General features: G+C 34.1%; 1 long non-coding RNA gene across 3 annotated transcripts in view; it reads left to right on the forward strand.

Moving 5' to 3' along the window:
* Positions 1–527: 527 nt before the first annotated feature.
* Positions 528–10,152, forward strand: part of LOC136832452 (uncharacterized) — a 175,433-nt gene continuing 165,808 nt past the window's right edge. For 2 of the 3 annotated variants that reach the window (XR_010851217.1, XR_010851218.1), the window contains exons 1-4: positions 590–700; positions 2,579–2,732; positions 3,207–3,377; positions 6,476–6,592. This is a non-coding gene — a long non-coding RNA (uncharacterized lncRNA). Of the gene's footprint in view, positions 701–2,578; positions 2,733–3,206; positions 3,378–6,475; positions 6,593–10,152 lie in introns of all 3 variants that reach the window. The other variant, XR_010851219.1, reaches the window with a different exon arrangement.

Below are 10,152 nucleotides of genomic sequence, written 5' to 3' on the forward strand. Positions count from 1 at the left end.
CTCTCTCTCTCTGGGTCATGATTATAATCTTATTCTCACTTTGTGCTCATATTGTTGGCAATTGTTCCTCAGTTCATAATAATGATATCTCTCTCTCTCTCTCTCTCTCTCTCTCTCTCTCTCTCTCTCTCTCTCTCTCTCTCTCTCTCTCAATATACTTTTTCATTTTGCATTGCATAGGGAAATAACGTTTGCTCTATTATTATATTGTGTATCCATCCACTGACTATCACTAAGAATCTTGCTATAGGATCGTCATAAATTCTTTTTCGATAATATAAAAAGAATAAAATCCCTGACAATAAAAAAAAAACACTTCCATGGAGGTGAGTAAATAAAAGTGCATGTATTTACATATAACCACTTTTCATTAATAAGTTTATATCGAAAAAAATTAATTAATTTTGAAAACGGTTTATTTTTTAAGCGAGGGTGTCAGGATGCGAGCGCCACTGACATCTAGTGGCCGCTCCAGGAACGACGGTGAGGCGCGAGTAATGTTATTATCATTGCGCTTCATCTTCCTTTGGCCTCGGAGTGTAAAGTTTTGGCCGTGGAAGTGTAAAATTTTGGCGGAGGTGCTGTAAATTTGTAATTGTAAGAGACAGTGGTTTGCTGATTGTTGTTTTGTTTATACCGGGAATCTTCAAGATTACTGCTTGCTAAGGTTGGGGTATCTTCAAGATTATTGCTTGTTAGGGTTGGTACTGTGTCAAGTGTGTCAGTGTTTAAAGTTCATGTGTTCATGTTTTTTCTTAGGAAATAACTGGTGTCAAGTGACTTGAATAGCTCTGGTTTTATCTCTGTGGTTAATTGCAGGTGTCTTGTGATTGTCATTAGTGGGAAGTCAAGGTATATGGACAAATAAGTTTGTGGGAGTAATTACAATCGAAGATTGTGTAATTAGTTTGGAATTGTTCGATATATCATTTTTTCTAATTGTTCTTTTGGGGGAACACTACCGGTCGAAGTTTGACAATCGTCTGAAGGTGGCGTGTTGCAGGTTATGTTAATTCTTCGCATTTTGATTGGTCATTTGGGGGCGAGTTAATATCGAAGCTTGTGTTAAACTCGGAAGTGCTCTACTTCACGTTAGGCAAAAATTTACCTAATATGAGCGCTGGTGTTCTTTGCCTGAAGAGTATGGTACGTACATAGATTCAAATCCTGTTCTAACTCTGTCGTTTGTGCTTTTTATGAAGTGTTTACTTTAGTTTTGTTTACATTACGGCGAATTCAGTTCCACTGAGACTTCTTAATATTGTGTAACGTATTTGTCTATATCCAGTTATGATTGTGGATTAATGGAGAGGATCACGGAAGTTGTCCTTATATGGTTAAGGCAATTTAAATGTTTAGTGTTGAGGCTGTTTTATTTGGTTGAGGTCAGGGCAGTTGACATGTTTAGTGTTGAGGCTAATCTTGTTTTTATATGTTAACTTTGGGGCAATTTAAATGTGTTTAGTGTTGAGGCTAATCTTTTTATATGGTTAAGGTTAAGACAATTTAAATGTTTTGTGCCGAGGCTTTTTTTGATGTAGTTAAGGTTAAAGCAATTTAAATGTTAATGTTGAGGCTAGTTTTGTTTTTTATATGGTTAAGCTTAAGGCAATTTAAGCTTTTTTTAATATAAGGTTTTTTAAATGTTTAGTGTTGAGGCTAATCTAAGGTTAAGGTTAAGACAATTTAAGCTTTTGTGCCGAGGCCTTTTTGAAGTTAAGGTTAAAGCTTTAAACGTTATGTATTTTTATATGGTTAAGGTTAAGGCAATTTCAAATTATTGTATAAGGTGTTTCAAATGTTAGTGTTGAGGCTAATCTTGTTTTTGTATGGTTAAGGTTAAGGCAATTTAAATGTTCCCTTGTGGAGTTGGGTCGTTTCCCCATCTCGGTCTCTTACGCAGTTCAACCTGTATGTGCTACTAGTTTCCTTCCAGTGATTGCCAGCTTTGTGTAAAAGGTCTTGTGGTATTGCTGGCTGCATTTTCATTTAACATTTTCGGGTATTGAGGAAGAGTTCTGTGGTAAATAATTTCAGTAATAGTATTAACATGCTTTTTCGCTTTTGGCTGCGTATTATAACCAACGTTGCTAAACTGGGTAGCTTATTTGGGAGTTTTAAGCTAGCCTGAAATTTTTTTAGTGTCGGGTAGTAAAATGAGTTAGACCATTTTTTTCCATATGAATAGGTTTCATCTTCTGAATTATAATGTCTTGAATCTTGATCAAACTTTACCGGATTTACTGTGATGGATGTTTATAAGCACTACTTAAAAATGACATGATCTGGTTTTGCAGAAATTTATAAGTTAAATTTGAATTATAACGTGAATTTTACTTTTTTACATTGGTTGTTATAAGACTACTCAATTCGACGTTTTTGTACTATTGCAGAAAATTACAAACTATTCATTAATTTTAAAGATTTACATAGATCGTGGAAAAGTTACTTGGAACGTAACGTCTTATATATCAAATAATGATTAATTTCTGATGTATGCCTAAAGTGTGTCTATTGTATGAGAGGTTTTATTTTATTTTTTTGTGTGTGACTCATATTAATTCGGAATTACTTCCAGGTTGTGGCTCATTTTGACTATCCTCTTATGAAACACTGCGTCCATACGAACTGGCTCCCATTGAACAACTGAATCAAGTCCTCGGAAGTAATAACTGGTTTACCGTACTCCCCGTGACCATCGCTGGATGCAGTTTGGAGTATCTCGACTTAGAGTAGGTTAACCTTCCCTTTTCAGGGCCAAACCCTTTTGGGGGTCGGGGATGCGGGGGGGGGATCTTCTCCAACGTTCAGTAGGCTTGTCTGCTGATAGTTGGAGTGGATTTGTATTCAGTGTCTTAAGGGAAGGGAAGTCTCCATTCAGAAGCTTTATCCAAAAACTTCTTTAACTTCAGAATTATTTAAATTATAGTAATTTTGCAATGTAATTAGTATATATCTAAAATTTAACTGCTGAGCTTTTGTAAGAAATCGCCTAGTTACAAATCCAGAATGTTCTAGTTAACGTAGTCAAATGTTAATTTTAACGCATTTGGTGAAGCTCTGTTTAAATGTGAACACCTAAACCTTAATATTTGATCAATATTGTAAGTTTGTGGTCAGCATTCATATCTCAACTGAGCTGTATTTAAAAATTAGCTATATCTAGTTGTTTAGCAACTTCAGCAAAATGTATTTTCTTTTGGCAGGTTTTGCTGAAGAATTATTGATCCTGAAGAGGTCCTTCAGGAAAGCAAGAGCCTTTATTTACTCCAAAGAAAACCGGAGAATACTAGATTACCTTATGGATTAAGTTTTAAACTTATATTACATCCAGGAAATTTCAGCTGCAATGTTGAGATTGGTGGAATATTTCCAAGGTAATACTTTTTGTGAAATTGTGGGTTTTTTCTCTCCTTGTAATGCCATCTACAGAAATTTAAAATAAATTACCTTAAATCTAATGCTTGTGGTTTTTATTTTTTTTGTTTTTGTTGCTGTTTCTCTAAGGTTTAAAACTAATAAGATTCAATTGGCTAAATAAGCTTTGGTGGTCATCTAGTGCAGGTAGAGAAGTACTTATCTGTTAAAGGAATAAATCTTCACTGTAATATACTTCCAGCATTTTTTCCGTATCTGACATTCAGCGTTCCTCCAGACTTAGAAATTGACTATAAACATTAAAATTGGCCTCCCTGATAAGTCTTGCATAATTTCTTGAATTGGTAGTTCACTGATGTAACCTAAACTAAACAAAGGTCCTATATCTTTCTGGTTTTCCTTAATCTGAAAACAATCATGTAGTTGGTTAATTAATCCTCTGGTAGAGACAAAATGTTTGAAATGAAGTATGAGTATAAAATTGTAGTTAATTATATTAAATTGTGGGTAATTATATTGAAAAAGCTAGTTAATCCACGGATGTAAGCAAAATATGAAGTACTTTGGTTTAACATTTCGGTAATTATATTGGGAAGGATTTAAGTACATGTAGCAGTCTACTACAGATGATTGATTAATATACCTTACTATAAGTACCCGATGTGGAAATGTTGGTGTGCCTGACATGTGGTCTTAAGGTAGAAAGGGCTATATATCTTTGGCTCAACAATTGTATGGGTGAGCATTTATTACCATGTAAACATAGCTCAATCAGAGCTGAGGTACCACGATGAGAGGTAATTAATGTATCACTGAATTTTAGTCGTAATAACTTTTATTTCGAAATCTTAGATACAGATATTTTGAAGTTGGAACTAGACTCAAATTTAGGAAACCTACAGTAGGTGAAGTGTAGTAAAAAATAAATTACGGAAATGTAAGATTGCTTAGCATGATGTACCTTCAAAATGATGTACTGACTTAGCAGTACTGTTTATTATAAAAGCTGTAGAAATTTGAGATTGATGTATGTTCTTAAAAGTTGGAAGTTACGAGGCTATGGCATTAGAAGAGACCTAGGCTCGCCAGTTTGAATTAACCCAACGTCATACTCTGCCATATCGGCTAATATTATCTAAGACATACTTTAACCAAGAATTTCGTTAAGGTACTGGGCGTTGAAGTTCTAAATAGGTGGACTCGAACCACCATCCCAACTCCCCCGCCTCTTCCTGGCCCCACGTGTTTTGAAGACTAGGATCACAGGATCACCAATCCTTGACCACAGGTTCATTTAGTACGCGAACTTAATTGGTTGTAAAAACATCTAAACTAGATCTACCTTCGCCGTAGGGGCGTGATCTTAAACTATTTATATACGGCCTGTTAAAATGAGTACTAAAAAAGTCCCTAGCAGGTTCTCACGATGTAGCTTATCTGGTAATCATCGTGCAGGTTTAACAGATGCATATCCTCGTGCTTAATGATGTTTATAATAGAGATTCTCTTGGTAAAGCGTACTTGAGCTGAGGGTTATTTTCACATGTTGAACCCAGTTACGTAAACAGAACCGCGAGAATGGCTAAGACCTTTTGAATATAGTGAGTGCTGTTCTAATTCCATGGTATAAGTTAAAAAAAAAAAAAAAAATCGCTCATGTTAGGTTTGAGTAGATTTTTTTTTTTGAACAATCCAATAAAGAAAAGATTACTATACGTGCTGTACCATAGAAGATCAAACTACTTAACCTGAGGGAGGAAAGTATATAGTACAAGGAATGTGCGTGATTCCTGTACTAAGCATAACTTACCCCATACGTGGTGCCATAATGATAGTTCTGGGAAAGGTGGATAAGAACATTATAGCCTTACACGTAACGCTAGTAACGCTTCCTTAGTCTATATTTTCTCTAAGCCTGTATTTTGGTACACTGAACCTTTCCTTTTGACGTAAAAATTTGGAACACGCTTTCTCCCTAATTCCACAGCAGAGCTCCGCACGGAGATATCCTTGATTGATAAAATTTGTGACCGACCAATACAGAAAATGGTATATATAATGCAATACGGGTGAGAAAACGCGAGAGCTTGACAGAGGTAATTTGAGAAATTTCAGGGCTTTAGTTTTTTTTCATGTTTATCCGTAGACTTGCTCACTTTTTCTTTCGTTTCGAAGTTCCCAGTTCATTTGACCTTCCAGCTTGATTTCCTTCCCTTACTTCTTTGAAGCCTTTTTTTTTCAGGCCTTTTACCAAGTGTATTGAGTAGTTATTTAAGTTAGTGCCTACGGTATTAATAATTGCTCATAAAGGACTTAAAACCCACAACCTGAACACCCCGCAGAGAAGTAGTGCCGTCACTGGGTCTCACTCGGTGCACTGGAGGCATTGCTAAAGGTTCTTTGCATCGTCCCTTCGGCCCCTAGCTGCAACCCCTTTCATTCCTTTTACAGTACCTCCGTTCACACTCTTTCTTCCATCTTACTTTCCACCCTCTCCTGATAATTGTTTCGTAGTGCAACTGCTTTGAGGTTTTCCTCCTGTTATACCTTTCAAACCTTTTAACCACAATTTCCTTTTCAGCGATGAATGATGACATAGGTCCCAGCGCTTGGCCTTTGTCCTAAATTCTATGTTCCAATAATTAAAAAAATATCGTACGTATTCAGTATACTTTTCTCGCTAAGGGAAGTTGAAATTAATACCTTTCCTCTAACATTGGGATCTTTGAAATATCCTATAAAATATTAAGATTAATAATGAATTTTTAATAGTAGTAAATTTTTTCTGTTGTGAGTTAGTTTACTGCCTTACAAGACATTCGAATTTATAGTGAATGTGAGTTAAATACTAAATGATTTATTTTACGCAGTTTATTCAGCTTTTCAATTTTTTTAAAACCAAGGTTAATAACTACAGTACTCATTCCTTTCATAAATTAGTGAAGTATTCATAAATGAATAGGGAAAACACATTTGATTTTGAACAAGTAATTGACATTAGTTTAAAATTTCATCTGTGATGTTTATCAATCCTCTTTTTTTCAGTATTTGAAACATGTTTCAAGAATTTCTGTTACAATCCTACTTCCTTTTGCAGAGGTTTCGTGCATTGTTTGAAGATGGAAGAAAACCTTTGAAATCTGTAGATATGGCAACAGAAATTGGGTTGTGTACGTCATGTGGTTAGAGAAAACTTATCAGCAGACAAGGAATGGTAAGTTACAACTTTTAATCTCTTTTATCTTTTTTTTTATTTTTTTTTTTACGATATGAAATGAGCACATTTCTTAAGGAATTGAGATTTAAATGTCGTATGGAAGTAAAATATTGTGTGTAAATGTATATGCATTTGTATATATATGTATATATACATCTATATCTATCTGTATCTTTATATATGTATGTGTGTATATGTATATTATGTATATATATGCATATATATGTATATATATGTATATATATAGTATATATGTTTATACATATGTATATGAATATATATACATAATGCTTTATTATTATTATTATTATTATTATTATTATTATTATTATTATTATTATTATTATTATTATTATTATTATTATGGTGTGCCCAGCATTGATTTGGATCAAGGCCAAATGACCAACGACTTAGTTATAACTGCAATAATATTCCCACCATTCAGTATCTTTCAGTCAAAAGGAATTGGAAACATTTTTTTTCTTTAGAAAACAGACTTTGTACAAAGACACGCAAGTAATTTACTAGAATTCTTTATATGCATTCTTTCACCTACCCTCTGTTGCAATCTTCATGCATTGGAATGCAAAGAGAACAGTAGCTGGTTTTAATGTAGGATGCATATTGCATTCTGCCTGTCGGGTGGATTTCGTTTTAAGGTCCCGTTATAGTATAGTTCGTACGAGCCACGAGTGTCAGTTTAAAAAAAAAAAAAAAAAAAAGTACGATAGTGTTTTCTTTGTTTATTCATACTGTTTGCAGTGCAGTTTGTTTTTAATTAAATTTTGTTGATTAGGTAACTATGGACTATTTTCGTTTTTTTTTTACTACCCTAATTACGATCCTAATACAATTCTCCTTGTATTTTCATAATTCACTTACATTTTTCTCTTTTGATTAACTTGTTAATTCAATTTTTTTTTTTTAATGAATGGTCTTTTTTTTTTTTTGGTATTACCCACTACCTTCTGTTATTCTCTCTAATGAAAGCCATAATATTCTTTGGAAGCTTGAATTTCAAGTCAGTGGTCCCTGTGGACTTGTTCCATATGAATAGGGTTCATCTTAATAATAACAACAATAATAATACTCGGTTTGTGTAAGCCCTTTTTTTCTTTACAAAACGATTCTGCTGTCCATATTCATTTTCAAAGAACTTACTCTATCATCTGTGCTTGATCCCAATTCAGCTTTGTAAAAGACTCACTCGCGATTTTAATAGACTTACAATAAAAAAAAAAAGCCGCAATTCTCGTTACGAGTACAATGAACGAAGAAAATGTCCCCATTTCTCCATGAACAAAACACGGTAACGTTCTGCGCCAACGAGGACATTTTCACATTCGGTGTCGTCCTAACCTCGGTCACGTGTAGGTTATGAATGTTTATTGCTCCTGTAAAGATTTTAACACCTGCGGTATTACTTGTGCTACGCAATGAAGTCTGTGCATGCAAGTTTTAGACGAACTCCTTTGTCCAGAAGGCATCTTTCCTCCTTGACTGCAAATTACTCTCCCCTTGCCGTCTTTAATTCGAGTTGTCTGAGAGCTCTAATCTAGTACTGGTTAAATTTTCATCTTGGTTTGTAAATAATTCCCAAGACTAACAATATGAATTAAGCAGTGTGACAATGTGTCTGGTGTGACTGATTTATAATTGCTGTTTTTCAAGTAAGACCAACATGTGAGTCAACAAAAACACCAACATTATGTGAGTCGACCAATGTGACAATGTGTCTGGTGTGATTTATTTATAACTCTTGTTTTTCAAGTAAGACCAACACATGGGAGTCAGCCAATGTGACTGAATGTGTCTGGTGTGATTTATCTATAATTGCTGCTTGTCGAGTAAGACCAACATATGTGAGTCAACCAATGTGACTGAATGTGTCTGGTGTGATTTATTTATAATTGCTGTTTCTCAAGTAAGACCAACAAATGTGAGTTAACCAATGTGACAAGGCGTCAATCAATGTGACTGAATGTGCCTGGCGTGACTGCTTTATAATTGCTGCTTTTCAAGCAAGACTGACTGTTTTTTCCTTTCGTCTACATAGATTTACTTACAGCAAAGGTGTCTGATGTGCTTCACCATTTTTGCAGTATTTTTATCGCTTTTGAATCCTGTAATACCTGGGAATTACGTTTTGTATTCGTTGTTGCAATAATAATAATAATAATAATAATAATAATAATAATAATAATAATAATAATAATAATAATATTGATGATGATGATGAATTTATTTATTTATTTATTATTATTATTATTATTATTATTATTATTATTATTATTATTATTATTATTATTATTATTATTATTATTACTTGAAACATCCACAGAATCTTATGGACCCCTCTGAAATGCCATTACGTTTCTAAGTAACCCCCCCACAATGTACAATAAATTAAAAAAACAAAGCGAATGTAGAATAAAAATAGCAACATAAACAAGAAATAAACAAACCCAAATAAACAAACGTACAAATGCCCACTGCAAAAACAGCAATGAAAGTCAGAAAACTGGGGTAAGCGCTTGATATCAGCTGGAAGAGCAGTCATTTGTAACCCGCTGGCGATCACTCTCTTAAGTCATACAGGCCGTTGCCACTAATTGGGATGAGTGTGGTCACAGTGGAAGATAAAAAAAAAAAAAAAATTTCCTCCTATTCCTTAATTTCATCCTCGTTTTTTCCTCTCCCTGTTGACACTTATCCAGGCAGGATGCTTGGAAATATTAGATCCTTGCTGTTGGTGAACTTTGTAAAAAGTTATTTATCATTTTAGATAAACATTGTAGAATGTTTTACCCGTCTTCGAATATTTTCTGTTACTCGTGGATCTATTTCTAGTTGCGTTTCCATCTTCGAGGTAATCCTAATGAAAGTATTAAGCCCTAAGGACCCCTTTTTCTTATTGGAAATAGGATGACAGCTTGATTTCTGATATCAGTGGATGAAGGATTACTGCTCTCTTCAAATATTTCCTCTTGTTCATGGAACCTTTTTCTTGTCGAGTTTTCATCTTCGAGTTAGTCCTAAGAAAATATAATGCCCCAAGGACCCTTTTATTATTGGGAACAGAATACCAGTCTCACTTCTGGTATCAGTGGATGAAGGATTATAGCCTTATCCTTCACGTCAGGATATTGAGCTCGTGAATATCCCTGGAGTCAAGTTAGGCGACTTGTATCATACATCAGGGTGCATTCAGACTGAAAGTTTCCCTTCTCATTAGATGGAGGCCAATAGTCTAACCCCTAATAATAAAAAAACTGAAAAAGTCAACCTATTTACTCTTCCATTATATCAACATTCGATTATTTATCTTTCTGATGTCCGTGAACTTTCATAATACTTTCACTAATATTCAATATTTACTTTTTAGTCTTTAAGATGCCCACAATATTATCATTAGTCTGTGCAGTTCAACTTTACTTTCAGTAATTAACCATAAATCATTTGTTATCGTCACAGAATACAGGCATTCAATATGCAAATCAAGTGTCCACCAAAAAATAATTCTATTGATTGAAATTATTGATAAACAAGGGGGATAT

The sequence above is a fragment of the Macrobrachium rosenbergii genome, chromosome 49, assembly GCF_040412425.1.
Source record: "Macrobrachium rosenbergii isolate ZJJX-2024 chromosome 49, ASM4041242v1, whole genome shotgun sequence".
NCBI lineage: Eukaryota > Metazoa > Arthropoda > Malacostraca > Decapoda > Palaemonidae > Macrobrachium > Macrobrachium rosenbergii.